At 41.1% G+C, this 27,525-nt stretch overlaps 2 long non-coding RNA genes across 2 annotated transcripts in view; one reads left to right on the forward strand and one right to left on the reverse strand.

The window, feature by feature from the left end:
- Positions 1–354: 354 nt before the first annotated feature.
- On the forward strand, positions 355–25,692 carry LOC136012571 (uncharacterized). The gene is made up of 3 exons (XR_010611826.1): positions 355–388; positions 17,171–17,258; positions 25,654–25,692. It is a non-coding gene; the product is annotated as an uncharacterized LOC136012571 (long non-coding RNA).
- Positions 1,007–27,525, reverse strand: part of LOC136012569 (uncharacterized) — a 38,677-nt gene continuing 12,158 nt past the window's right edge. The window contains exons 2-3 of the long non-coding RNA XR_010611825.1: positions 2,384–2,458; positions 1,007–1,145 (exon numbers count right to left, since the gene is read on the reverse strand). This is a non-coding gene — a long non-coding RNA (uncharacterized LOC136012569). The remainder of the gene's footprint in view (positions 1,146–2,383; positions 2,459–27,525) is intronic.

Genomic DNA, 27,525 nt, shown 5'->3' on the forward strand with positions numbered 1-27,525 from the left:
TTTTATTACTTTTATTGGCCTGATACTGTCTTATCCTTCATATTATTTGGTTTTTAAAAAAAGCTTGCATTCTGGGCTCTGGTTCAAGCCAACCTGCCTACTAATCATCAGTCATCTTGTGCTACTGTTAGTGAGATGGAAAATACAGCTTTTAAAAGAAGAAAGTTTATATCTGACCCAATATTTGCAACTCAGAGAATTCTTCATATTTTTCAGAGCTTAGAAGACATCTCAGAACAATTGTCTCCTCAACTAGTTTTCTCTCCATGCCTTATAACTCCCTCCCACCCATTGCAAAATATCCCTGAAGCAACTAACAAGACTACTGCTAATGAATTGTTACCATTGTCAACATTGTCGTCAACTGTTCAATGTATTTTAAGCTAAGGTAAGATATAGAATCATGATGTCATTCACTCAACAGCTCTCTCTATCATGTGATATCACTATGCTACCCAATTTTATTCAACTCAAGAATCAAAACTATGATGGGCAGTATAAAGAACCAAAAAAAAAAAAAATCCCTAAAAGTAGGTATTTAAATTTATCCTTGATGCCAAGAGAGGATCCACAGAAACAGTGAAGAAGAAACATGAGGAGTCAAGATGTGGGCTGTGAAAGTAAAATTTCTGCATTAGTTTAAATACGGTCCTGACTTGAAAGTAGCCTGTTAAGAAGCTTTTAATTAGCTATGTAAGAATCGATAAGACATAAGGAATAGAGCAATTTAGTATAGGTCAGTCACCTTAGATATTTTGGTTAATCTTTTAAATATGAAGTACACAAACCAGCAGGTAAGTAGTGGGGTGATGAGGCTGGCCTTGTGAGAGAAAACTGGAAACATAGGAAGAGGACGGGGAAGAAGGCTGAGAAACAGGAAGGGAATGATAAATGATATGACATATGGAAGACAAAGGACAAAAATGTGCTGGTAAGGACAAAAATGTGCTGATAAAGACCAAGGAGAAGATAGCAAGGCTCAATGAGACAATACCTTCAGCCAGAAAATACGTAGCTTGGTATTTCGAAACATCCTCCAAAGTTTTTTGAATTCACATCCACTGGTGCCAGCTTGGAATTCCTCTAAAGGGAAAAACATTCTCCCACTCTTTGTTTTCAGGCAATTCTTTGCTTTCTTTATGCTGCTGGAAGATTGACAGGATGCATAAAGTTATTGTTAATTTTTCAATTGTGTATTAATATCACTGACTTCACAAGTTTTCTTTGTAGAGTTTTTTAGTGCTCCTTTGTGCTGCATCTGTAGGTTATGTTGTGGGTTGTCACTACAGCACACATACGTTCTGCACAGCATCCTGCCGCGCTTACCTCACTGCTATCATCTGGCTGACAACTTTATTGTAAGACATCAACAGAAAAGATGTAATTGCATACTTTTGGCTCCCCAAACAGGCCACATTATGTTAGGCTGTAAAATAAATACATGACATTCTTTGCTTTCCAAATTCAGGATTATCCGGCCTGTGCCTATGGCACTAACGCTACATCTGCTGGTGATATGCATGACAGCAAGAACAGAGGCTGAGAAGCAGTCTCAGAAGCTATCAAAGCTAGCAGCACTGAAAACACAGTAATTATATCAATTGGGCAATGCCTCTACAGCACAAGCTTTAGCTTTGCCTTAGCATTTAATAACTTATATTTGCTATGTCAAATACTAAGAAAAGTCTGAAAGTACTCCTTAATGTCTTGGCTTCACAGTAGGTACACTCTGAAGCAATCCAAGGTGGTAAAAAGGAGTGTTTTCTTGTCAGAAGACATCATTTCACCAAAATAAAAACATTCCGTAAAAATGCTCTGATTTTGACAATTCCAATTCAGTAAAAACATATTTGTGTTTTGACATCATTAGGAGGCATTAAGGCTTTTGTTTGAACATAATTTTAATTCAATAGCATCTCCTTTACAAAGAACGTACATGAAAAATAATAGTAAAAAAATACCAGTATTATTGAAATGGAATATTTTTATTGAATTAGCATTACCTTTTTGAAAAATCATAATGAAATGAGTTCAGAAACCACACTTTTCTATTCCATAGACCTGAAATTTCTCACATATTCCTCCAAATATGAAGTTTAAAATCTTACCTCACTCCACTATTCAGAAATAGATAAATAATTTTGTAAAGTACTTTCACAAAGCTTTTCCCCAGAAAAAATGACATTCATAAGCTGATGCTTCTACTAAACACTTTCTAGAACTCAGAGCAGGTCCTAAAGTGATATAAATCAGAGAACTCCACTGTGACCACAGCAGGCTGGGTTTAATGCAATCAATCATCATGAATGCTCAGGCTTTTCAGGTGCATTTGATGATGGACACTTACAGCATGTTTTATAAAGTTAGCACTTATAGAACTTACCATTGCAGTTCAGTTTGCTGTTCTGTAGTGTGAATTTTTGGCAAGTCACTTAATCATCCTTTGTGTGGTCTCCTTCTGTAAAATTGAAATAATATAATATCATTCAGTCTGGAACTAGACCTTATACTTTCAATATACAGATGTTTGCAGACTGTGTAGATCAAATTTGAAACGGCAGCATTAACATATACTACACAGTTAAGGGGGACATTCTTCAGAAAATATCTTCTAGTATGTGTTTATGGAGAAACTATTAGAAATAATTTCTTTGTCACTCCTACGGAATATACTAGAGTATAAAGGTATAGCTCGAGAGAGGACGCCTTCAGCACCAGAGCTGGGGAGAGATCAGCGCCCAGGAGCCTCAACTCAGAGCGGCCAGAGCCACCGAGGGAGCCTCAAGTCCTCGACAGGACCTGCCCAGGAGCCGGCAGCTCCGCGGACGCGAGCAGGGACTCGCAGGGGGCGGAGCCAGGAGCAGCGGCACCAGCCCTGACTGGGTAAAAACCTGCCCCAGGGAGCGCGAGCGGCCAGGAGCGCGGCGAGGCAGTAGCGGGTTGAGGTAGTTCGAGGGGCAGGCGAGCGGGATGGCGAGCACCCGTCTTATGGGCAGGGCCCGCTCTGGGAGCTCTGCTCTGGCTGCCCCGGATGTGGCCAGCGTAGGCACCCAGACAGAGCCGATGAGAGGGGAGGCTGCAGGGCAGAGCTCGGAGTATAGAGGGTGCCTGCACTGGGCTTGTGAGGGAAAGGTGCACGATGGGCAGGGCTGCACTCGGTGCTCCCTGGTGGAGGTCCTCCTGCAGCAAGGGCTGAGCTGTGGGATGCTGTCAATAGGCTGCAAGATGTCAGGGTAGCTGAGAGGAAGCAGGGCTGCTTGCTCCAGCCCCAAACTGTGCAGGGGCCTCAAGCTTCCCCTCCAACTCATGAAGGAAAGAAGGAGGCCATCAACCCGGGAAGTTGGGAATTAGTGACAAAGAAAAGTAACAGAAGAAGGAGGAAAAGGACAATTAAAGGCAAGGGGCTTCCTCCTAAATCTGTTGTCCCCACGCAGAACCACTTTGCTGTCCTGCAGGAGGCTAACGAGGAAACGCGCTTGCACCAGAAACAGCCAGCTGGTGCACAGGTAAAGATCTCTACTGGTGCTGCCAAGAAAAAGCAGCGGGTCGTGGTAGTAGGGGACTCTACTTTGAAAGGGACAGAAGCATTTGCCTGTTGGCCTGACCCCATCTCGAGGGAGGTGTGCTGCCTACCAGGAGCACGGATCAGGGATGTTACAGAGAGGCTACCTGCTCTAGTAAGTCCCACGGACTATTACCCGCTCCTGGTGATCCATGTGGGTGGTAGGGATATAGGTAGTAGTAGAATGGGGACCATAAAGAAGGACTACAGAGCCCTGGGAGAGGTGGTTAGGGGTTCTGGAGCTCAGATAGTCTTTTCATCAATTCTCCAGGACACAGGGGAGGACCAAGAAAAAGCTAGGAGGATTGGCCAGGTTAATAAATGGTTAAAAGGGTGGTGTCATAGTCAGGGGTTTGGGTGTCTTGAACACGGGACTGAAGTTTGTAGGCCAGGTCTACTGGGGGCTGGTGGAGCTGGTCTGATAAAGAAGGGGAAGAACAGTTTTGGTAGGAGGCTTGCCAGACTGGTCAAGGAGGCTTTAAACAAGATGTGTTGGGGGACGGGGGTCATAATTCCATCCCAACAGTCCCAGTCAGTTGCCAACACCTATAATAAATGCTCGGAACAATGTAGATATATTCCAGCCGCTCCAGCCAACGAGCTGGCTTCAATTGGAGCTCGTCTCAGATGCCTCTATGAAAACGCCCATAGCATGAGGAACAAACGAGGAATTAGAGATGTGTGCACGTCTACGGGGGTATGATATAATAGGCATCACAGAAACATGGTGGGATGGCTCCTATGACTGGAGTGTTGGAATGGAAGGTTACAGGCTCTTTAGAAAAGACAGGCCCGGCAGGCAGGGAGGGGGAGTTGCCCTTTATGTTAGGGATAGGCTGGAGAGTATGGAACTCTGTGTGGGGACAGGTGAGCAGTTTACAGAGAGTTTGTGGGTCAGGGTTAAAGGGAAAACAGCTGTGGGAGACGTTACTGTGGGGATCTGTTACAGACCGCCTGATCAAGGAGAACCTGTGGATGAAGCACTCTACAGACAGATAGGAAAAGCCTCACGCTCGCAGGCCCTTGTTCTCATGGGGGACTTCAACCACCCTGACATCTGTTAGAACGAAGGTACTGCCTGGCATAAGCAATCCAGGAGGTTCCTCGATTGTGTGGAAGACAACTTCCTTCTGCAAGTAATAGAGGAGCCGACAAGGAGAGGTGCCATGCTTGACCTTGTGCTCACCAACAGGGAAGGGCTCATTGAGAATGTGGTGCTCCAGGGCAGCCTTGGATGCAGCGATCACGAGATGGTCGAATTTGAGATCCCCAGGACAGTGAGAAGAGCGTGCAGCAAGCTCACTGCCCTGGACTTCAAAAGAGCAGACTTTGGCCTCTTCAGGAACCTGCTTAGTAAGGTTCCATGGGATATAGCCCTGGAGGGCAGGGGGGCCCAAGACTCTTGGTTGATCTTCAAGGATCACCTGCTACAAGCTCTGGAGTGCTGCATCCCAACTAGAAGGAAGTGAAGCAGGAGGGCCAGGAGACCTCCTTGGATGGATAAGGAGCTGCTGAGGAAAATTCAAATGAAAAAAGAGGCTTATAAAAAGTGGAAGCAAGGACAGGTGGCCTGGGAAGAGTACAGGGATGTTGTCCGGGAAGCTAAGGACCAGGTTAGGAAGGCTAAGGCCCAGTTAGAATTAAACCTAGCCAGGGATGTTAAGGACAACAGGAAGGGATTCTATGGGTACGTAGCAAACAAAAAACAGACTAGGGACAACATAGGCCCCCTGAGGAAGTTCTCGGGAGAACTGGCTGCACAGGATTTGGAGAAGGCTGAGGTTCTGAATGACTTCTTTGCCTCGGTCTTCACTGGCAAAGGCTCTGACTGCACCACCCAAATCTTAGAAGGTAGGCGCAGGGACTGTGAGAATGAAGACCTTGGGCCCACTGTAGGAGAGGATCTGGTTCAAGACCATCTTAAGAACCTGAATGTGCACAACTTCATGGGACCTGATGAAATCCATCCGTGGGTCCTGAAGGAGCTGGCGAGTGAAGTTGCTAAGCCACTGGCCATCGTATTTGAAAAATCATGGCAGTCAGGTGAAGTTCCCGATGACTGCAAAAAGGGAAATATAACCCCCATTTTCAAGAAGGGGAAAATGGAAGACCCGGGGAATTACAGACCAGTCAGTCTCACCTCTGTGCCTGGCAAAATCTTGGAGCAGATTCTCCTGGAAGGCATGCTAAGGCACATGAAAAACAACAAGGTGCTTGCTGACAGCCAGCATGGCTTCACCAAGGGGAAATCCTGCCTGACCAATTTAGTGGCCTTCTATGCTGGGGCTACAGAACTGATGGATAAGGGTAGAGCAGTTGATGTCATCTACCTGGACTTGTGCAAAGCGTTTGACACTGTCCCACACAACATCCTTCTCTCTAAATTGAAGAGATATCAATTTGATGGATGGACCACTCGGTGGATAAAGAACTGGCTGGATGGCCGCACACAATGAGTTGTGGTCAATGGCTCAATGTCCAGCTGGAGACCAGTAACGAGTGGTGTCCCTCAGGGATCGGTGTTGGGACCGGTCTTGTTTAAAATCTTCATCGCTGACATGGACAGTGGGATTGAGTGTGCCCTCAGCAAGTTTGCCGATGACACCAAGCTGTGTGGTTCAGTTGGTACGCTGGAGGGAAGGGATGTCATCTAGAGGGACCTCAACATGCTTGTAAGGTGGGCTGATGCCAACCTTATGAAGTTCAACCATACTGAATACACGGTCCTACACCTGGGTCGGAGCAATCCCAGGCACAGCTACAGGTTGGGCAAAGAAGAGATTCAGAGCAGCCCTGCAGAGAAGGACTTGGGGGTGCTGGTCGATGAGAAAATGAACATGAGCCGGCTTCAGTGTGCGCTCGCAGCCCAGAAAGCCAACCGTATCCTGGGCTGCATCAAAAGGAGTGTGACCAGCAGGTCGAAGGAGGTGATCCTGCCCTTCTGCTCTGCTCTTGTGAGACCTCACCTGGAGTATTGTGTGTAGTTCTGGTGTCCTCAACATCAAAAGGGCATGGAACTGTTGGAACAAGTCCAGAGGAGGCCACGAGGATGATCAGGGGACTGGAGCACCTCCTGTATGAAGACAGGCTGAGGAAGTTGGGGCTGTTCAGCCTGGAGAAGAGAAGGCTGCATGGAGACCTCATAGCAGCCTTCCAGTATCTGAAGGGGGCCTATAGGGATGCTGGGGAGGGACTCTTCGTCAGGGACTGTAGTGACAGGACAGGGGGTAACGGGTTAAAACTTAAACAGGGGAAGTTTAGATTGGATATAAGGAAGAAGTTCTTTACTGTAAGCGTGGTGAGGCACTGGAATGGGTTGCCCAGGGAGGTTGTGAGTGCTCCATCCCTGGAGGGATCAGGCCAGGTTGGATGAAGCCTGGGGTGGGATGGTTTAGTGTGAAGTGTCCCTGCCCATGGCAGGGTGGTTGGAACTAGATGATCTTGAGGTTCTTTCCAACCCTAACTATTCTATGATTCTATGAAAATAACAACTTCCTGCTTTTAGTATTGGGCAACTCTATTGTAGTTCTTTTACACTGAGATTAAATATCCCGAGTTGCTAATTAGTAACCCCTTTGTAATTTAGATGCCTACTAACTACGTGCTTCATTATCTCCATTATTTGAACTTTTGGCGAGTGGGAAAGCTCATATCTACGCACCTTTACATCAAGCAAGGGGTGTCTTTTAAGTCTGCAAAGTGAACTAGTCAGTGATGGTACAGATTCTGTATTGCAAATCCAAGCCTCATGCACACAGACTTATTTTTTAAAATTGCATTTCATGTATCCATGAGAGCTAGTCCATGAACCCTTGAGGACTGCAGAGTGAAAGCTATTGACATAGATGAATGAATTAGATTTTGACTAAAACCTGAAAGGAAAAACACCTTCACGAACTCAATAGTTAAAAAATTCCTTTATATTGAAGGATTTCTTTATATAGAGCAAGGTGGGCAAACCCTTCAGTGGCACACCAGAGAAGTGTTAGACAGTGACTGATTTGCAATTACCCTGTAGACAAGGTGTCCAAACAATATTGATTATTTCTGTTATGTACTGATTATTGTTAGATTTGTCATTACAAGCCATTGTTTGAATTTCACCTGGTCTGCCCTGTCAGAGGGACAAAGGACACTTACTTTATCCCAGGAATTATCAAATTATTATCCTTGGTAAATTAATTGAGTCAAACATATTAGGAAATGGTACATAGAGTAGAATTTGATGCTCTCCCCATTATCTATATTTCTGATTAAATGCAGTGTGTGGTTCACACCTATGCATGAATGTAAGAAAAAAGTATTAAGTATAGCTTAGAATATAACACTGTTAGTTGACAAGGGAGATAAATGCATGCCAGTTGTTGGAATTCTCTACGTGTGGTCTAAAATGCTCAGCAGCAGAGCATCTACCATTCTGACATTCATTAACACAAATTACCTTGTGATGTATCTGAGGAGCCTGTAGCAGCATGCCATATAATAATTGTCTGGTACATAGTGCTACGGATTCTGCAGTGTCTCCCCAGAGTCTGCCAACTGCACAGCGGAAAACCAACAGTTTCTGTGCAACAGCTACGCATGTGGCTTGTTAGTGAACAGGGCTCCTTAAACAGTCAGAAGTAAAATGACAGTCTCCATTAGACCATCACACAAACACTGGGTATCTTCCTTGCTCTCCAGAGCAATAGGAGCTTCTCTGTAACTCCAGTTACATGACCAAAGAGATATAATTGGCCCACTAAGACAAGCCAGGGTCTCCAAATGTTCTTTTCGTAACATTTCTTAAGGATGAAATAAAATATTTTGTTGGTAGGAAGTTTCAAAATTGTGGAAAGAGATTCAAAATAAGATTAAAAGACATTCTTTGAAAAAAAATATTTTATCTGTGCAATAGCCTTCAATATAAAATCTCACAGCCTGAATCTGTTTTCTCATAGGCATACCTATACAACTCAAACTCATGCTATCCTAAACTGTCGTGGTAGCTGCATGGACTCTAAGTAAATTCTTTCTGGTTTCATAACTAAATTTCCTTCTACACAAGTATGTTGAACTTCATAAAATGCCAGCTTCATGTTAGAGTTTGGTAATATATTCTATTACAGGTGTTAAATAGAAAACAACCTGATTCAGTGGCAATTCATGAGAAAAAAGAAACACTATTAAGTATATAATATATACATTATATTGTATATATGCATTGCAATTAGCAGTGAAAACAGACTTGGCCCACTGGTAACTTAAGAGAAGAAGTGGTTTTAATTATGCTTGTTATTATTTTGTCAGTCAATATATTTATGCCATAAAACCAAAATAAACATTTTGGGGTTTTGTTGTTTTTTTTTCTTCCATAGGTATGTATGTGTTGGTATATCTATAATATAGATATGAAAATTGTTGTCACGCTGTAGTATCATTAGGTCAGTATCAGTACCAGTTACATCACGTATATTTTTCCCTGCACGATTTAAAAATGAGAAAAACCTGGTAGCTAATTTCAGTTTGGACTTATCAGAAGCATCAGGTTCAGGATTTGATTTTCTGGAATCATAAAGATTGATCCATGTTATTCCAGTTCTTGACAGACTAAACCCTGAGGATTCAGTGGATTTCACTGAAGGCTGTTACCTTTATAATTAGGCTACTCACTAAACCTTTAGTGAGTAGTTTTTGGCACAGAATGAAAGATGTTTGTCTACACAGTCTTAAATAGTAATGATTTCAGCCAGTGCATTACTTCCCTTCCTAAGCTGTGCTCCAAAGATTGAAAGGTATCTTTACCCCCTACAGTAAAAGGAAGCTAGGTCTGGTGTTCAATATATGAGTACCTAACATAGACATATGCAGCTTGCAGTAAATTAATGAACAGGATGTTAAGCTGGGTTAGCCCTGTGTAATACAGCTATATTCTGCTTCCTACACCCACTAATTCATTAAATGCCATTGGTAGCTGTGCCGCTACATACCTCAAGATGTAACTTTGGTGCAGCAAGTTTCCAGAAAAAAATTTGAATACACGAAGATTTTAGTTACAAGTACTAGCGGTTTTTCTTTTGTTCACATGGTAAGAAATGTGCAAACAACCACTATAACTGGGAATTCAAAGAATAACAGAGTGGCTTGGGTTGGAAAGGACTTTAAGATCATCCAGTTCCAATCCCCCTGCCATGGGCAAAGATGCCTCACACTAGACCATGTCGCCAAAGTCTCTGTCCAACCTGGCCTTGAATTCATACACTCAAACTTTTGTTTGGAAGTCAGTGCTGCAAATGCAATTGAAACATGACAGAAAAATGTTGAAATTGTCAGAGAAATGTTATTTCACTTCCTTCTTAACCATGTCATTACATGTAAATAGTAATTGGAGCTATTTTTTATTTGGTATAACAAATATTCTTAACATCTTATCTAACAATGAAATGTTGATACGTTCAGAAACCTTTCTGGGCAAAAGAAAATACTCCTAAATAAGCTAAGTCCAGAATTTATTGCTAGTGTAATTGAAATCCTAACCATCTAATAAAAGGATTCATATCTCATCATTACAGGCAAAAGAAAACCAAATACCATTAGAGAAATGCATCTTAATAGAGTTAAAACTGTGATACAGACAATTCGTAGTATCTAGCCATTCCTCACTGTTAAGGCTTACCCTTCCATTACCCTTCTGGGTTCTAAGGTTGTTAGGTTATGTTCAACTCTGGGGGAACAAGTGGTCTGACAGCAAGCTCTCAGCATCCCAAGTCCTTTGGAGGGGAAGATTTGATGTTGATGGCAGGGGTTTCTTTCTCCTCTTTGGTGGCATGAGGCTGATTTCTTCTTCCTGCTTCTAGGATACATCTGGAGCTATCTTAAATGTTTATATCTTACCATTTTTTACAATTTGCTTTTTCTTGATTGCTACAATTCCACTTCATACTTAAATAAACTGTATCTGGAATGTCTTACATAGACGGATACTTCTTTGACACCCTACAATCTCTGTTGTTCAGCTCCCGTGCCTACTTCTCTTTAATTGACAGTAAATTATCATAGATGAGCTGTGCATAGACCTGGGGTTTTCAGTGTCACCATGTGCTAGTTTTCTTACCATGCCATTCCCACATTCCTCTGCACTGCACTCCGTTTCCACTTTTAAGCTTCTGTTATCATATTGTGCCGATACTCCTCTATCCCACTTTATTAAGAAAAGTTTGTTATATGCAGAAAAGAACCTCACTTGTTACTGGCATCTATGCAAAAATGAAAAGAACTTTAGGTAGATCAAAACAAGTCTGGACAAAGCCTAACAAGATTCATTCCAGAGGCCTGAACCATCCATGTCAGTAGTGTAGTTTTTGGGCTACAGTTGCAGAAAGCATTAGTAAGGTATGCAAAAAAAAGAAAAAAAAGAAAAAAAAAAGAATGGTGACAAGCTGGAATAGCGGCTAAACCGGGCAATAACAGCACTATCCTGGTAGTATCAGAAGCATTAAAGGAGGTATGAGCTGCCCTTCCTGTACACGAGAGGATGTAACCACATACCAAAACACAGCTAGGCATCCCCCGAAAACAGTATAGTATTTTCTTTAATTTCTACTATGAAGTAAAACCACATACATCATGAAATTGTGGAATTGCCAAAGTGGTTTGAGATACACATGCTCCAAATGAATATCTTCAGGAAATGGTTTGATATTTGACTCAACAAGATCAATGTGACATGTAATTACCAAGAATATGTTTACACAGCTTGGATATTTTTCTAGAGTTCAGAGTAAAACCAATTTTGTAATGAAATACAGTGCATGACAAAGGTGGAGTTCTGCCTTGTGAAGGTTTTTATATATTAACATTGGATGGAGCTGCTACCAAAGTGGAGAATAGAAAATAGTTCAAACAAGCCATACTTTTTGGCTTAGAGTAAAATGCTGATAACCTATCCTGACTGTGATTGTATGACTCACTTTAATACTGACACATATAGATCCCACAAACCACAGAAACATTTGGACTATTATTTTTAATGGCCTTTTAAAGACATTGACAATAAATGCAAATAATAAAACATCTTTATTACATTGCAGTACTTGGCAAAGAAACTAGAGTTGTTTTGGATGACAGATGTACTGGTTCTGGCTGGGATGGAGTTAACTTTCCTTGTAACAGCTTTTTATAGTTCTGTGATTTGCATTTGTGGCTTGAAAAGTATTGATAAAGTGCTGATGTTTTTGCTAGTGAGTATTCTTTGCACAAAATCATGGCTTTCTCTCAAACCATCCTCCATCCCACTGTTCTGCACCCCACAAAGGCCAGTAAGCTGAAAGTGGGCAAGAGGTTGGAGGCAGCTGAGACAGTTGACTTCAACTCACCACAAGGGTATTCCATACAATATGACTCCATGCTCAGTAGCAAAGACTGAGGGGAAGGCAGGGGAAGACTTCCAGTGTTAAGGCATTTGTCTTCCAAAGCAACCAGTATCTGTACTTGTGTTGTACTGTACTGTATTGTGTTGGAGGGAGTCAGTGATACTGCTTGTGTTCGCTGTGAGCAAATAAATGACCTGCTCAGGCAGGTGGCTGAACTGAGGGAGGAGGTAGAAAGGTTGAGAGCCATTAGAGAGTGTGAAAGTGAAATAGATTGGTGGAACCACACCCTAAGGCAAGGGCAGAGGGAAGTGGTTCAACAAGATATGGATCCCCTTCCCTCCTACCATCAGACAGAAGGAGAGAGCTTAATGGACAAGGATGGATGGAGGGAGGTTCCTCCTCGGAGAGGTAAGCGAAAACCCTCACAATCCCTTCCTCCCTCCCAGTTGCCCTTGAATAACAGGTACGAGGTCTTGGAAATTCAGGGCCAGGTGAATGGAGATGGTGAGGCAAATCTATCTAGTGAGTCGCCCAGGGCTAGTCACTCACCCACATACCTCAGAACTTCCCCAACCAAGAAGAAAAGAAGAGTAATTGTGGTGGGTGACTCCCTTCTGAGGGGAACAGAAGGGCCCATTTGTCGACCGGATCCACCCCACAGGGAGGTCTGCTGCCTGCCTGGGGCTCGGATTAGAGATGTTAAAAAGAAGCTCTCTGAACTGGTGCAGCCGTCTGACTACTACCCACTGCTGGTTTTTCAGGTTGGCAGTGACGAAATTATTACGAGGAACATAAGGCCAATGAAGAGAGACTTCAGGGCCCTGGGACGGCTGGTTAAAGGGTCTGGAGCGCAAGTGGTGTTTGCCTCCATACCTGTTGCAAGCGAGGGTGAAGGGATATATAAGAAGACTCTGCAGGTTAATGTATGGCTACGTGACTGGTGCCAAAGGCAGGGGTTTGGGTTTTTCAGTCACGGGCTGCTGTATGGGACACCTGGTTTGCTGGTGACAGGCGGGATACACCAATCCCAGAGAAGAAAAAGGGTTTTGGGGCAGGAGTTAGCAGGGCTTATTGACAGGGCTTTAAACTAGTTATGAAGGGGGGAGGGGATTTAACTGGGCCTGTTGGGGACAAGCCCAAGAGGAACATGCTAGGGATTGAAGGATGGCGGGCTAAGGAGGACTATCAATCTCTTGTTTCACTTGTGGGAAAGGATAGCTTTTTAGACCCTGTCCCGCAGGGGAAAAAGGGTACTAGGACTGGCTCCCTGAAATGCCTGTACACCAATGCACGCAGCATGGGGAATAAACAGGAGGAGTTAGAAGTCTGTGTGCGGGCTAAAGGTTATGATCTAGTGGCGATTACAGAGACATGGTGGGACAGTTCACATGACTGGAATGTGGTCATGGATGGCTATGTCCTTTTTAGGAAAGATAGGTCAGCAAAGCGAGGTGGTGGAGTTGCTCTTTACGTGAGAGAGCAACTAGAATGTATTGAGTTCTGTCCAGGGTCGGATGAGGAGCAAGTGGAATGTCTGTGGGTACGAATCAAGGGGCTGACTGGCACGGGTGATACAGTTGTGGGGGTCTATTACAGACCTCCTGATCAGGACGAAGGAGTTGATGAGGCTTTCTACAGGCAACTGGAAGTAGCCTCGCGACTACATGCCTTAGTCGTCGTGGGGGACTTTAACTACCCCGATATTTGCTGGAAGACTCACACAGCCAGTCATTCACAGTCTAGGAGGTTCCTCGAGTGCATTGATGATAATTTCTTAATGCAAATGGTGGACGTACCAACTAGGGGAGCAGCGCTGCTAGATTTAGTACTCGCCAACAAGGAGGGTTTGGTCGAAGTGGTGACGGTCAATGGCAGCCTTGGCTGCAGTGACCATGAGATGGTGGAGTTTAGGATCCTGTGTGGGAGGAATAGAATACCTAGCAAAGCCACAGTTCTGGATTTCCGAAGGGCCAACTTTGGCCTCTTCAGTCAACTGCTAAGGGAAGTCTCATGGGAAAGTGTACTAGGCGGTAAAGGGGCTCAAGATAGTTGGTTAGCATTCAAGGACCGCTTCTTCCAAGCTCAGGATCGGAGCGTCCCAATGAGTAGGAAGTCAAGTAAGGGATCTAGGAGACCGGCGTGGTTAAACAAGGAGCTGCTGGGCAAACTCAAGTGGAAAAGGAGAATCTATGGATTATGGAAGGAGGGGCTGGCCGCTTGGGAGGAATATAGGACAGTTGTTAGAGGATGTAGGGAGGCAATTAGGACAGCTAAGGCCTCCTTGGAACTCAATCTTGCTAGTCGGGTTAAAGACAATAGAAAGGGCTTCTTCAAATACATAGCAAATAAAACTAAAACAAGAGGCAATATAGGCCCACTGCTGAACGAAGTGGGTACCCTGGAGACAGAGGATATAAAGAAGGCAGAGGTGCTGAATGCCTTCTTTGCCTCTGTCTTTACTCCTGCAGCCTCTCCCCGAGGGCCCCGGATTTCTATAGCCCCAGAAGGAGTCAGGACAAAGGAGGAGTTTGCTTTGGTAGATGAGGATTGGGTTAGGGATCAGCTATGCAAACTGGACATCTGTAAATCGATGGGTCCGGATGGAATGCACCCACGGGTGCTGAGGGAGCTGGCGGAGGTCATTGCTAGGCCACTTTCCATCATCTTTGGTAAGTCGTGGGAAACGGGCGAGGTGCCTGAGGATTGGCGGATGGCAAAGGTCACACCAATCTATAAGAAGGGCAAGAAGGAGGACCCGGGTAATTATAGACCGGTCAGCCTTACCTCCATCCCTGGAAAGATGATGGAACAACTTATTCTTGACTCCATCACTAGGCATATCAAGGATGAGGGGGTCATTAAGAACAGCCAACATGGTTTTATGAGGGGGAAGTCATGTATGACCAACCTTATAGCCTTCTATGAGGAAGTGACTAGGTGGAGGGATGATGGTAGAGCGGTAGATGTGGTTTTTCTCGATTTCAGTAAGGCATTTGATACTGTCTCCCACAGCATCCTCATAGATAAGCTGAGGAAGTGTGGGCTTGACGATCAAGTAGTGAGGTGGATCGAGAACTGGTTGAAAGGAAGAAGGCAGAGAGTTGTGGTCAATGGCGCAGAATCTAGCTGGAGGTCTGTGACTAGTGGAGTTCCTCAGGGGTCGGTGCTGGGACCGGTGCTGTTTAATATTTTCATCAATGACCTGGATGAGGGAACTGAGTGCACCCTCAGCAAGTTTGCTGATGACACAAAACTGGGAGGAGTGGCTGACACACCAGAGGACTGTGCTGCCATTCAGCGAGACCTGGACAGGCTGGAGAGTTGGGCGGGGAGAAACTTGATGAAATTTAACAAGGGCAAGTGTAGAGTCTTGCATCTGGGGAAGAACAACCCCATGTACCAGTACAGGTTGGGGGTTGACCTGCTGGAAAGTAGTGAAGGGGAAAGGGACCTGGGGGTCCTGGTGGATAGGAGGATGACCATGAGCCAGCAATGTGCTCTTGTGGCCAAGAAGGCAAATGGCATCTTAGGGTGCATTAGAAAGGGAGTGGTTAGTAGGTCAAGAGAGGTTCTCCTCCCCCTCTACTCAGCCTTGGTGAGGCCGCATCTGGAATATTGCGTCCAGTTCTGGGCCCCTCTGTTCAAGAAGGACAGGGAATTGCTTGAAGGAGTCCAGCGCAGAGCCACAAAGATGATTAAGGGAGTGGAACATCTCCCTTATGAGGAGAGGCTGAGGGAGCTGGGTCTCTTTAGCTTGCAAAAGAGGAGACTGAGGGGTGACCTCATCAATGTTTACAAATATGTAAAGGGTAGGTGTCAGGATGATGGAGCTAGGCTTTTTTCAGTGATATCCAGTGATAGGACAAGGGGCAATGGGTGTAAACTGGAACATAGGAAGTTCCACGTTAACATCAGGAAGAACTTCTTTACTGTAAGAGTGACAGAGCACTGGAACAGGTTGCCCAGGGGGGTTGTGGAGTCTCCTACACTGGAGATATTCAAGGCCCGCCTGGACAAGTTCCTGTGTGATGTACTGTAGGTTACCCTGCTCTTGCAGGGGGGTTGGACTAGATGATCTTTTGAGGTCCCTTCCAACCCTTGGGATTCTGTGATTCTGTGATTCTGTACTGAGGCCCTACTTCCCAGTGGCTGGACATTGCCTGCTGATAGGACATAAATCTGATTTTATTTTGTTGCCACATGTGGCCATTGCCTTTTTCATTAAACTGCTTTCATCTCAGCCCATGAGTTTGCCCATCTTATTTTCTTCCCCTGTTGTGTCGAGGAAGGTGGAGTAAGACAGCTGCATGGTGGAAGCGTGGCAGTGAGTCAAGGTCAACCCACAGCAAGACGTGCATTTAAAAATAGTGTGGTAGTTGTCACTGAGTTCATGTATTTAAAAATATTGCGGTAGTTGCCACTGCATTCATGTGCCATAGAGTCAAAAAAGAATAAAATTGCACATCTGAGATAGACTCCCCAAACAGTAGGCATTAATATAAAATGTGTATTTGTAATACCATAATATAGAAATAACAACAAAGCAAGAAGAAAGAAAGAAACAAGAAAGCAAGAAAGGTAGGAAGCATTCTTCTAGGGCTTCTTTAGCAGAGGGATCAACAGGAAGTTATTTATAATTTCATTAAAATAAATGAAATAAACAACAAAAACTTAGCCAGGTCAAATACCAAGGTCAATTACAAAGCTCCCGTTCAGGTGCTAAATACAAGTATCTACAAGCCAACATTCCGAAATGAAGTAAAACAAAGTTTAGGAGAGAAATTACCCACCTAATAGAAACTTTCTCAAAACACTTTATGTAATTTCTCTTGCTCTCAAGTCAGCTGGGAACTGTTAGGGATCATCCATATAATAAACTCATAATGATTTTCTAGATTATGATTGTACTACAGTTCACAGGAACACACCATCACACTCAAAAGAAGATCAATTAAATGTGTATTTCTCTATGTTAGTCAAATGTTAATTAAAAGTGAAGGGTAAAATTTATAGCTTGAAGAAAATTAAGTGCTTGTTTTTAAATGATCCAAGTTTCTGCAAGCTCAGAAGAACTCTGTCTTTTCCTTTTTTCACACATCCGACAAACTTCAAAATTCTTGAGTATTTGATAGGATACTATAGCAAAAACCAGGAAGATACAAAAAGTAATAAACAGTATTATTATCTGATTCTTACCTCTTTATAATTAATGTTTCCATTACTTTAACAACAAGTTAGCAGCCTTTCTATTTTACAGATGGGAAATTGAGTCAGAAGAAAGTCACAATTTGCTAACCTAAGAGAAGACAGGATGCAACTTGAGTCAGGGATGGAAAACAAGAAAGGTACCCTGGATATCAAACCCAGTTTTTCATTTAAATTTCCATAGCATGTGGGTATGCACACATGCTACACAGATATAATTGCTGGTCTTTCTTTTGTTTTAAGGAAATATTTCTATCTTTTCAGGATAATGTTTTTTAAGCTTAGGTAGTTTTTCATGCCCTTTTTTGTTCTCTGGTCTTATTTTATGAGTTGAAGCATAAGTAATCAGATATATTTTCAAACCGTGTATATATGCATACATGTATATACACCAAAAAAAAGTGACAAGCAAAAGTGGGATACTGAAGGCCATATCCCAATTGCCACTTGTGATATCTTTTTCAATCTGAATAAAAGTTCACTAATCATGCTCAGTGTATTTTGTGTTGGCATTAGCTAGGTTTTTACTCCTATAATTACAGGGACTACCCTTAAGCTAGGCAAAATTTTCAAGTCACAGAATCTTTTAAGGGGCCTGCCACTGGTGTGACTTCAATATAATAAGTCCCTTCTGATTTGAGGTTGGTAGGGACTGGAGCTCACAACTCACAGTAACTACTAAGCGTACAAAAAGATAACCAAAACCAAACCCAACCAACCAACCAAAAACCCTCTAAATACTCACTTGTCAGAAAACAGTTCTGTAACTAGACATAGAAAGGATAATGTTTCAAAAACAGTCAGTAAAAACAAAACCAACCAACCAACCAACCAGCCAAAGCCATTGATATGCCAGACATATATCCACTTACAAGATTATTCTGGCGACTTAAGTCTTACAGAATTGCCCCTCATAAAAATTTCCGATCAACCCCAAAGGCATGTAGCAAGAATTAGATGGGAGAGAACTATATCTGTTGGGTCTAATTTTCCACATCCTCACATTCTTATAATAATTTATGCCTCTGCGTAATAAAGTTCAAAATATTTGTAAAAGATAATTCTCCATTCAGCTGCAAACCTAGAAGCACTGACATTTTTACCTACTTTACAGTAATATACATGAATATATAAGGTATATTATTATACTAAAGAGTACAGAAGTAAGATAAACTTCTGAGTGCTGTTCCACTAAAAGTTCCAAAATGTTGCAAATTTTTTTTCTACTTCACACTCCTTTACACAGTAACAGTCTGAAATTTCTGATTCCCTTTCCATATACCATTCTTGAATGCACATATGAATTAAACAAAATAAAACCGAGTGTTTCATGTGCACACATTGAAAAGAGACTAAAGGATGGGTCAGAGGTATTGCAGTATAAGGGATGTCTTGTAAGAACTTCCAGGTCTTTTCTTTTTTGAACTGGTTAAGTGTGTGATAAAGAAACACCCTTTCCCAAAACAAATACTTTTGACATTAATACTAAATCCTGCAGGGAAAAAAAGACCTATACAGAGTCACTTTGAGTGCAGGAGTACTGATTAGCCAGCTGAGGACAGGACAATACTATTTTCTCTAAAGATGTAAAAAAAAAAAAAAGTAAAAATAAATGCACGGTTAATACAAGCACAACAAAGGAAGCAGTCAAGTAGAACAGTCAGTGTCACAGAACATTGAGATAGCAGTAATCATAACAAAGAAGGTTAAAAAATGGGAAAGGAACTTTCCACTTTTCCATAAAATGTGATACACTGCAAGGGCTTATAAAGGAGAAGCTTTTTCTAATCAAACAAGAGCTCTATATAAACTTTTCTACTCAGCTTTTTAATATATTATATTGTTTCCAACTTAAAGATTTTCTCCACTGTTAGGACTATATTAGACAAGAATAATGAGTTATAGCATAGACTAGCCAGTAGCCAAATAAGAACTAGATTGAGACCATAAAATTCACATCTGTGATGAACTACAGGAATTAAAAGAAGTCGTGCTTGTTAGCGTGACGCCCAATAATGAACACAACTGATAAACCAGCATGTTTCCTATCTGAATGACTGAAAATGTCCAGCAAGGTAAAAAAGGCGATTTAAGTTAATATCTTCCCAGGTCCTGATGCTCATTCACTGTATATATTAACAATGGTAGCTAAATAAAAAGTATGTAAATAGACATGAATAAAAAGCCACTTACCTAATCTAAAGAAGTGCTCTATCAAATACTGAAGATCAGGTTCCTATATATGTACTCAAACAGGAGGCAGTGAGGGAACAAGACATGAGCTGGATTTTACTTTAGAATCACTGCAGCAGTGAGGGAGCCTTTAGTCAAAACCCTGAGAAACCAGCTTTTCTTCTGTCTTCCTCAGCAAAAGTTGCACAGCTACACACCTTTTGCATTAGAGCTTTTTTCTATTTGCAGCAGATAATATAGGACTCTGTTTTTTAGGTGCTCCTGAATCTAGCACATAGTTTCCACTTCTTTGTACCTCTAGAATTGAAACTTGATTTCTGTTATGGAGGACCTCGATCTGGGGATGTAAAATTTAAGCTCACTCCTACTGCCAGGTTTCTTCGCTACTGCTCATTTTTAACCAGACCAAATGTTTAACTGAATTTAACATGGATTTCTGCTAGCCAGGATCCTACTGATATTGTTTTTTTCTCATAAGATCCAAGAGATAGGATTAGATATAATATTTGAATGATTCTATTCAAATGTACTTAAATGTTTCTGCTGAGCTTTCCTTACCAGAAGAGCCGTACATGTTCACAATAAAGAACTTGTCTAGCATATTCTTCAGTTTCTTTTAAAACACAGGAAATTGAATAAAGTAATAATGTTTGAACTTCAAAAGGAGAAAGGTTAGAAAACAAACCCTGGGAAAACATTCCTTCCTCCATGCTTTATTATCACAGTTTGATGTCATAATAGATTTTACAACTATCTATGCAAGAAAAACATGGAAATTCATGAATTCTTATATTATTGAGGTCTGAAACCTAGGCAACTCTACAAAAAGCAATCATTTCTCATTTTATCCGGGAGTTTTTGTTCTCTCTTCTTTACCATATAATCAGACCCAAGTATTTCCATTATAAAATACATCCATAGTACAAAAACAAAAAATTGCTTTCAAACAGAAAAAGAGTACTCAAATGAGCGCCATTTAATATCCTGACTAGAATACCATGAACTACACAAATTTGAAAGCATTAATGAAGCAAAACTTCAAAAATAACTGGCATACCCATTTATATATGTAGTGATAGGGTGAGAGGTGATGGCTTTAAACTGAAAGGGGGTAGATTTAGGTTAGCTATAAGGAAGAAATTTTTTACTGTGAGAGTAGTGAGACACTAGAACAGGTTGCCCAGGGAAGTTTTGAATGCCCCATCCCTGCAAGTGTTTAAGGTTAGTTTTGATGGGGCTTGAAGCAACCTCATCTAGTGAAAGGTGTCCCTGCCCATGGCAGGGGGCTTGGAACTGGATGAGCTTTAAGGTCCCTTCCAACCCAAACCATTCTGTGGTCTCTATGTAAAGCCATAGAATTTACACTGTATAATGAAGAAATTCTACACCCCATCCCATCAGCCTAAATCAAGCCATGAAGCCTTGTTTCCTGAGGAGAGCACGGCAGACCTAAGCCTCTCGCCTTTATAGCATAAGGCCCAACATGGCCACTGGCTGATATAAAAATGAAGTCTTACACCTTGTCCCCTTCATTGCCCTTGCTGACACTACATAAATTTGTTATAAGCATCACAGAGAACTTCTTTTTCCCTGGTAGTATCTTGAATAAGATACTGCTTGAAGTATTTCAACAAGATGCTAAGCCATCAACAATATTCTGTTTCTCAAAGATCCTAAACATGTGTTAGCCTTCATAACAATACAAAAAATAGCTTAGTTATGTTGATAAATAAGGATTAAGCACATATTTCAATATGTTTCTTAATTTAGAAACAGATCAAGTATTATACAGATCAAGATTATATATCTGTGAATAAAATAACAAGGGTTTGGCCTGACATCAGTTTATTGTTCTATGAATGAGTATTTCTGAAAAGATTGTAGTCATTAGGTTAAATAAAATAACACTTATTTTGTTAATTATTAAAAAAATGGATTCTGTCATTACTGTATTAATTATCTGCATTGCTACCATATCTCTAAACAAGCACAAGCACTGTTCTGTGCTAGATGCTCAGAGAACTTAGAGTTATTATTTCTTGTGGAGATGAATCAAATGTAGCTATTTTACAGCCAGCAATATCAACCTGACACAAACAACTTCTATAAGAAAAAGAAAATTATATTCAATGTTGCATAATTTTTACCATGTATATATCACCTTCCAAAACCCTCCAGAAAACCCAAACCCATCCAACTTCTTATTCCAATTATGAAACAGAAGGAGCTCTACAACTCCTCCCTTTTTTTGTTTTCAATTTCATAGCATACCTTTCCTACTCCCAGGTAGGAGTCATTTCTATCTCTGGCACTGTAGCAAAAGGCTGTTTTTTGATATTGGTGTATCATTTTTCCACAGCATTACCACTATTTCTACTCTTCATAGAGTTCTGCTAATCCTTCCCATCCATTTACCCAAGCTGCTGCTTCTGACAGGTCTAATGAATAGCATCTTCTATAGCATGTTAACTGGTAAAATTAAAAAACAAGACAAGATCAACTGAGGTCAGTAAAAATAACTAGCTTATCTCTGTGATACATATCTTTTTACCTCATATATTTTACTTGTCAAAGACATCAGTAATACTTAATTTCCAGACTCACCATTTGGAATGTCACCCTTCATTACTGTTTGATGTGACAAAGTTTTCATACCACAGACCACCTCAGTAAGCATAACTGTTTATCACATTCTTTTTAGGAAAAGTATCAATTTTGTTTCTTAAATTATTTCTTTATCAGAAGCTATTTTGTTCTTGGTTACATATGCTATTAAATAGATCTTACTAGACTTAAAGTTCATCCAGAAAAGTATTTTATGTGTTTTTTGAAATGTCTTTTACGTGATTCACATTTAAATTCTGCCAGGTAAGGCCTTGATAGTTTTTCCCAATGGAAGCAATGGAGGTTAGGTGACACAGTGAATTAACTTTCAGACATTCAGAACCATATGCTCCCACAGTCTGCATGCCTGAAGGAGTAGTAAATCATTGCACCGCCAACCCTTTCTACCACCCCCCCCCAAAAAAAAAAAAAAAAAAGTGTGAGCTGCTGAATCTTCTTCCAAATTCAATGTGTGAGCTAAAAGAAAAACCCAAAACTCCAAACACCTTAATCAGCATCTTGCCAGGTATATCAGATTTTGCGTACTGATTTTGAGTACCAAACCGCAAGCTCCTTAAACACATGAGTTTCTGGGAGAGGGTGGGGTTGTCAGATCTCTTTCTCTGCTGATCTGTGCTCACCAGTCACCCCCAAAACCCAGACTTTTGGTGGGGAGGGGGCCTGGTGGCACCCAGGGCCGTGACTATGGGATCAGAGCTTGCTGACATCCCAACCAGCACCTTAGTGGCCTTGTAGCCTGATGGGCCCAATACAAAAAAGCAGAGGAGGGGGGACAAAGCCTGTTTGGAACTGAAAAGCTATACATTCTCCAATAGCACCCCTCTTCTTCACTGTCTCACATTCCTGTGTACCTCTGGGTCCCACTGCCCAGAAGCTATTTTAATGGCTGTTTTCTATTCACGCTTTGTAGCCTTAACAAGGGTGAGATGAGCAGTTTATTGTATCAATCTAGCTTCCCCAGAAAAAACAAGCAAGTCAAAACTCAGAAATGTCTTCTCCCAAACCGCATGCAAGGACTGCTCCTGCCCCAGATAGCCTGCAAGACAGTCCGTTGCTCACCACTTCGCTTGTGCCCAGCTCCTCTAGGCTGCCTTCCTTCACTGGTATCCCAACACCCTTCCAGGGCCCTGGTACAGGTCTTCCAATAAAACCCTTAATGGGTCTAGGATCATGAGGTAAGATACTTCTTCACCATGTTCCTCTCAGTCCCTCACAGCTTAATTCATGTTATATCCACCAGTCAGTATTCTTGGTACTCTTCCTCTCTTTCAGTATTCCTAAACCCTGAGATGCGCATTCCTGCTCAGGATCCCACAGTTTCGATGCCAAAACCTTTTGGATTATACAGATGGATTAAACCCCAAACCTTTCTGAATTCTTAAGATTATGATTAAAGCTGAGGGAGGATCTTATGTTACATAGTATGGTATTGTTGACATTTGCTGCTACTTTGTTCCTCACAAATATTAATATTTTGTATACAAACACTTTTAAATATCTGCAATTAAAGAAAGGTATATTGTGTTTGAGTCCATTATAGGTAAAGACATTTACTTTTTACTAAAACCCTGCTTGCAGTCTGTGGTTTGTTTCAATTTTTCTTACTATATTGCTTGTTTTTCAATAATTAATAGAAGATTAGAGAAGTATTACATCAAGGGTTCTTCCAGGCTCTCAGCCTTGTTTGTGGTATTCTATAAGCAGCATTATTAGCATTAGGAAGCTTTCCTTTTCCATACTTCTATTCTGGGGTGGTGGGGTGGGGGATTTTTTGTTTTGGTTGGTTTTTTGGTTGTGGGTTTGTTTTTTTTTTTTAAACAAAAAATCCTCTTGTCCCAGTAAAACTGACAGATAAATGCCTTGAGACTTTGTAATGCCTTAATTGTTCCCCAAGAGTTACATTACAGATTTAGGACCTGATTCATGCACAGTTTATGCACCATTTCCTTGACTTCTTTCACGTAACATTTTGCTGAGAAACTTAATATTGCTGAGAAAAACACCAATATTTCTTATTTACATAAATCTCTTGAGAACAGTTGCCATGCCTTCCCTCTGCACCTCATTATGCACTACATGCGCTCCAAAGTAAAGAAAGAATCAGCTAATAACAAGGCACGCAATAGTCCAAACTAACCAAATATTTACAGCTTTTGGTTGCTATTTCAACCTTTCAGAGTAATCTTGCCATGGGCTTCAGCAGTACACACCTGATGCATCTCAGAGAAGTCACTCTGAATTCACATCAGTGTAAATAAAACCTGATTTTGAATACCTATGCCATCAAAACAATGATCAAGAAAATGTGAGCACACATGGCAGTCGATTTTTCAGACTTCATACATATTTTATCACAAACCCTAGTTACTGTTATTCAGGGGTGAGCTGCTGAAAGAAGAGTTAAATAATTGGCTTAAAAGGAAGATACAGAGTTTGTAGAAGAGGTATTCCTTCTTTTCTCCATGGAAATGGGACTTTGAGACAGCAGTGGGACAAAGAGCTTCCTTCACAGCAAGCATAGTGCAGCTCTCAGCAGAAAGGATGCAGATGGAAAGGAGCAGTCTGCAGAAGTTAGCTCTGACTGGAATGAACCACACTCTTTCCAGCCCTACCATTGTGTATGGCAGCATTAAATTAACTATAGTGCAACACAGTTGGAAAAAGAACCCCAAACAGTCATAGCATTGTAAGACATCCTTTCATTCAGCATAAAAATGGCAAATTTACTTCCTCCATCTTTTCTGATAACTTGCCAACCACTTCAGTGTCCAAAAAACCTGTAGTCTGCTAGCCTACAGGGCACTGAACATGGCAGGAAACAGAATTGCTAGCTGTACTCCTCTGCCTTGAGATCCATTCTAGTTAGACAAAGTCTCCTTTCCTACTCTTACTAGCTGGATTCTTGTCAAAGAAGAAAATTGTCCTACAGAAGTCCTTTTTGTTGCCCTCTCAAACCCTTAATATTTTTTCTTTGTCAGAAGTATCAGGTAAAGATGTTGGTGACTGTTATGCTGCTCCTGAGACTGAAGTTCTTAAAAGATTCTATGTTCTCAGAACAAATTCTCAGTGAAATCAGTTCATTATGTTTGGCTGCTGGAATACAGTTAGGTCACACAAGGGTTTTTTTATATGAATACTAGCTCCTTGCTGTAAAAAAATAGCAGTGGAGTAGAATTTAATGAGATTTTCTTGGGTGGGCCATGAGTTAAAAAATCCAATAGAAAATAAAATGATTTTTCAGCTGCCCAACATGATATGACCAAAATAAAGGGGAAATGTACTAAAAAAAAAAAAAATTTTTCACATTAGAAAAGAAAAAATTACTGTTTCTTGTTTATGTCAGTGTTTTCCAAATTCCTTTCCTTTTCTTTCACTTTGCACAAAGTAAGGACAGCTCAAAAGAGTTTGTAACCCTGATGTTTGGGATACAGAAAAAGAACCAGTAAATCATTATGAGATTTTTTTCCAGATGTTCAGGGTAATATTTATATGCAATTAACAAAACAAAACCAAACCAAAATACAACCCACCCCAAATCTACATGGTTTCTATCCTTGCCTCCCATTCCCTTTCATCCCCCACAAACAAAAATTTACTTTTTGTTTTTCTCTTTCTTCTTTTCCTGTGTTCTTGTATAAAGTTGAAAACCCATCGGCTTAGTAAAGCTCATATGTGTGATATGTCACATTACAATGTTTCTGTTACGGACTTTTTTAGGGTCATGCTGCTTTAATGTCTTCAGAGTTCTTCCAGCGGCTTTAAAGAGAATGAAGCCTTATGATCTGCTCATCTAAGGACCATTCCAGAAGCTCTCAGCTGAGCTTTCACTGAACTAAAGCTGTAGAGAAAGTAGTGTTTTGTTGAAGAACCTATAAAGTACTCTTTACCTGGCCTTTTAGATACAATCCATAGGATTTTATTTTGTTTTGTAGGGCAAAAACTAGCAAATGCATGTTCAAAATTATGTGCTTGTGCATATATATTTGTGGATGAACACAGCTATTGGATGCTTAAAATTACCAGGTGTTCATTGTCTACTACCTTTGCTCCTGAAGCTTTTAATTCATGAGCAAAAGAGGGGAAATCAGTATTTCCTGAGGATGTGTACAAGTGTCTATAACTGTGAATAAAACAGTTATGAAAGAATCTGCAATGATTAACCTACAACTTAAGTGCAAGTCATTATAACCCCTTCCCCAGCCTCCTCCAAGATGTACACATTTATGCACAGTTCTTGCTGAGTTTAAGCTGCTCCTATCAAAACAATAACTTACAGAAGTCACCAATATCACTTATGCAGAAACATATCATAAAAAAAGTGACAGATTTACCATGTTCCTTCACAAAGAAATACTGAAAAAAACTTCAGAAGGAAAGAAAAAGGAGCTTGCCCTCAATTCTAGCAGGTACATAAGTTGAAGGATTACCAGATCTTGTAAGATGTTCTCACTGTAGTACTGTTCTGTATGAAAAGACCTCTGAACCATGTAGCTTTACAGAATATGCGAACGCTTACACAGATGATACCTTCAAGAACAGATATATTTGCTTAAATAATATACTGCAGTTACAGTCATTCCTATAGCTACCCAAGAACTGCTGTACTCTGGTGAACCATGATGACCCAAAGATACTTGCTTAAGGCAATTCTCCTAAGCTACTTAACTAGTAAAGACCTATGTCGTCTTTTTCTATTACCCTTCTTTCTCACTTTTACCCTTGACTCTCTAGTACAATGGTTTCTCAATGAGGAAAAAGAAAAACAATAAAAAAACCCCAAACCAAATATTTAGCCTAATGCACATCCTCTTGCAAGCAGCTCTGCTGTAGTAACTTGTTTGACTGCGTACAAAAGTCAATGTTATGTCTCACTAATGTCCTTAGGAAGGACAGTCTATTGCTGTATCTTCTAATGAGCGTGTGTGCACAGTCTCTGGAATAAAAATATTTTCTTCTTGGAACATAAAAATTTTCATGTTAGTGTTTATTTTTTGATAGAAACCCCACTATTTGTATACTACACAGAATCTTTAACTGAAAGAGATTATTTCAGCAGTTAATAATTAATTCAGAATCACATAAAAGCTGGAAGGGATTTTTTTCTAAATATTAAATGCTCATCTGATGCTTCAGAAAATGGCTTTTTCAGTAAGATTCTCAACTATGTTAAAGACACCTCAAAACGCACTGCTTAGAAGAACAGTCAGGAGCACAGATGTTTCAGAAGTTAAAATCAATAGTATTGTAGTAGTGTCTAAATGACCTCAAAGTGGAAGCTGGATTTCTAGCGTTCACCTTCTGGTAGTTACATGGCATTTTATTTATTTTACATTGTCTAGACAGTTATGGGGTTTTTTTTTGGGGGGGGGGTGTGCAGGGGGGGGGTGGGGGGTGGGGGGTGTTAGGCTACTTGTAATGATTCCAAGTCAATGAGTTTAAAGTGAAGCGATAGGAAAATATAAATATTGTATTCTATTTGTAGGCTTTAAATAGTTAAAATGCTATATTTACACAAAAGTTGAGTTTTAACTTATTGGGGTTTTAGTACATCTCCCATTTAATTAACCTCCTTCTTGATGTCTACAAAGA

This window comes from Lathamus discolor, chromosome 4 (genome assembly GCF_037157495.1).
Source record: "Lathamus discolor isolate bLatDis1 chromosome 4, bLatDis1.hap1, whole genome shotgun sequence".
NCBI classification, from domain to species: domain Eukaryota; kingdom Metazoa; phylum Chordata; class Aves; order Psittaciformes; family Psittacidae; genus Lathamus; species Lathamus discolor.